General features: G+C 34.7%; 1 pseudogene; it reads right to left on the reverse strand.

Moving 5' to 3' along the window:
* Nucleotides 1–619: 619 nt before the first annotated feature.
* On the reverse strand, nt 620–1352 carry LOC145105851 (chloroplast envelope membrane 70 kDa heat shock-related protein-like; annotated as a pseudogene).
* Between the last annotated feature and the right edge of the window lie 1169 nt (nt 1353–2521).

The following is a 2521-nucleotide window of genomic DNA, read 5'->3' on the forward strand; positions in this document are numbered from 1 at the left end:
CTTGATCGCAACGCATACACCCGTGTTTTTCTGCAAATTTGTGATTTTGGGATTTACTTTGATAATTGTTTTACATTGGAATACTTTTAAATGTTTGAATAAAGATAAATGAGTGTTTGAATATATATTAAAAATTAAATTTTTACCCTATGATTTCCGGGATGTTACAAGTATAATGATCAACTTTTTACTGACATTATGTATTTGGTTGGTTATGTCAGTTTAGGCGTGGAAAGCATGGCCGCATATCTTTATCTTAATTTTTGTATTGACCAGTTAAAGACTTGTACTTTTTTCTCCTATAAATAGATGGTCATCTTTATCGATAGAAAGTGTGTCTGGATCTTATGTTCCTTGTAAAATTCACAATATTCAAATATAAGTCTCCTTATCTCCATTATCTTTTTATACTTTGTTGTTCATCAATTACCCACTTGTGTTTGCATGCAAACCTTGTTACAATACAACAAGTATCTTTAACTTGCTAATATTTATTATTGTAATTTGTTGCTATGTTTCCATCTTAAATTTCGCATTATTATTATTGCTCAGCTAACTAAAGATCCATGAGATTAACTTAATATTTAACACTATAATCTCTTAAGCATAAGTTCTTCTCTCAACAATTTCCATATCGCACAAGAGTGTATTGGAAGACAGTTGCGTTTTTCAAGGACAAGGATTTGTATGTCTTGATCGCCTCCGCGTCAATATTGAAGAAAACAATATTATGGGGACACCATATGTCGTAGGAGGCATTTTGGAGAGTTCAAACTTCCCCAAAAAGTTGTTGTCATGTGTTCTGGTCCTCTCGCCTTCATACATCTGGATCAACACTCCAGGATGGTTGTTAGAGTAGGCTGAGAACACATGTTCCTTTTTTGTTGGGATTGTAGTGTTTTGCGGGATAAGTACAGTCATCACACCTCCAGCAGTCTCCAAACCAAGTGAAAGAGGAGTCACATCTAAAAGAATAAAATCTTGAACCTTCTCATTACCCTCACCAATAAGAATAATAGCTTGAACTGTAGCTCCATAAGCAACAACCTCATTTTGATGCTCTTGCAAAGCTCCTTTCCATTGAAGAAATCATGCAACAACCGTTGAACTTTGGGAATACGGGTCAATCCACCGACCAAAAAAACATCATGGATGGATCTTTTCTCAATTTTAGCATCTCTCAAACACTTCTCAACTGGCTCCATACACTTTCTGAAAAGGTCCATGTTGAGCTCTTTGAATCGAGCTCTGGAAATGGCGGAGTAAAAGTCAACACCTTCGTATATAGAGTCAATTTCGATTGTTGTTTGAGCGATTAAAGATAAACTCCTCTTTTCCCTTTCACTGATCATATTTGTAGATTGGGATCTCACTCTTCAACACCGAAGATTCTTAAGCCTCGGTGCTTAGGAGACTTTGACTACATCGATTTCATTTCCTAGTTTTAGAGATCACAACTACTTCATAGTTTCATAGACATTTCAACAATTGGTTCTCATTATGAATCATTTTATTACCGCACTTGCTAGTTGGATACTATGTATTTTATCACTGTATTTGTATCCATCATCATTTGCGAGCATTTATGGAGAGATTTTTGGATCATGGAAATGCTCTATAAATTATAAGTGATAGCTAGGTTAGAATATTCCCTTTATGTTCGTAAGATTCCTTTTTTTATCTCTATAAATAGATAGGGAACCTAAGTCATTTAGTGTGTACCAAAATATAGTCTTTCTAGTTAGAGAGAGTGGGATGGGGTCTCTCCTCATCCAAGACAGTTATTTATGGTAATATTTTCTCTCTTTCTCGTAAATTATCGGATTACTCCTCTTATTGTGTTCTTATCATTAAATCTTCAATATCTTATTATTTTACATAAGTCAATCGTCAAAACAGGATGCAACAAATGGTATCAGAGCCACAATGATTTCTTTTTAACTTTTCTAAAAAATTCTCTATAATCTTTTGGAAAAACTCTGATTTAAAAGGCCTTCTATACCACTTAGCTCATCATTTTTTATAACTTTAGGAAAATGGAACATATTTACTCTTTAAATGTATCTAACAGTCTCTGAGGGTTAAATCGAGCTCCAATACTCGTTGCAAGTGAGTATCATCATTGGTCTCAAAGAATGGAGAGATATCTAAGAAGACTTAGTAAGGAAGTATGGAGATCTGTAAAAATAAGGACCACGTGTACGTATCCTTACACCCATTGTCAATGACGGAGATCAAGTTAGACTTGGAGGTGGTCAAGTTGCCATGAACACACCTACCAACACTGATGTAGACAAGATGAAGAAAGATGAAATTGCTTTCTAATAAATTTCTAGCGGGATTCCTCCTGACAGCTTTGATCTTATCATCAACTGCAAATATGCAAAAGAAATTTGGGATGTTCTAAAAAATCTCTATGAAGGAACTGAACAAGATCAAGAAAAGAAGCTAACCACGACCCTTAATGACTTCAATAGTTTCAAAGCTCTTTTCTGGAGAAAGTCTTGATGATTCATTCAAG

This window comes from Lactuca virosa, chromosome 4, assembly GCF_052849685.1.
Source record: "Lactuca virosa cultivar CGN04683 chromosome 4, Lactuca_virosa_CGN04683_v6, whole genome shotgun sequence".
Lineage (NCBI taxonomy): Eukaryota > Viridiplantae > Streptophyta > Magnoliopsida > Asterales > Asteraceae > Lactuca > Lactuca virosa.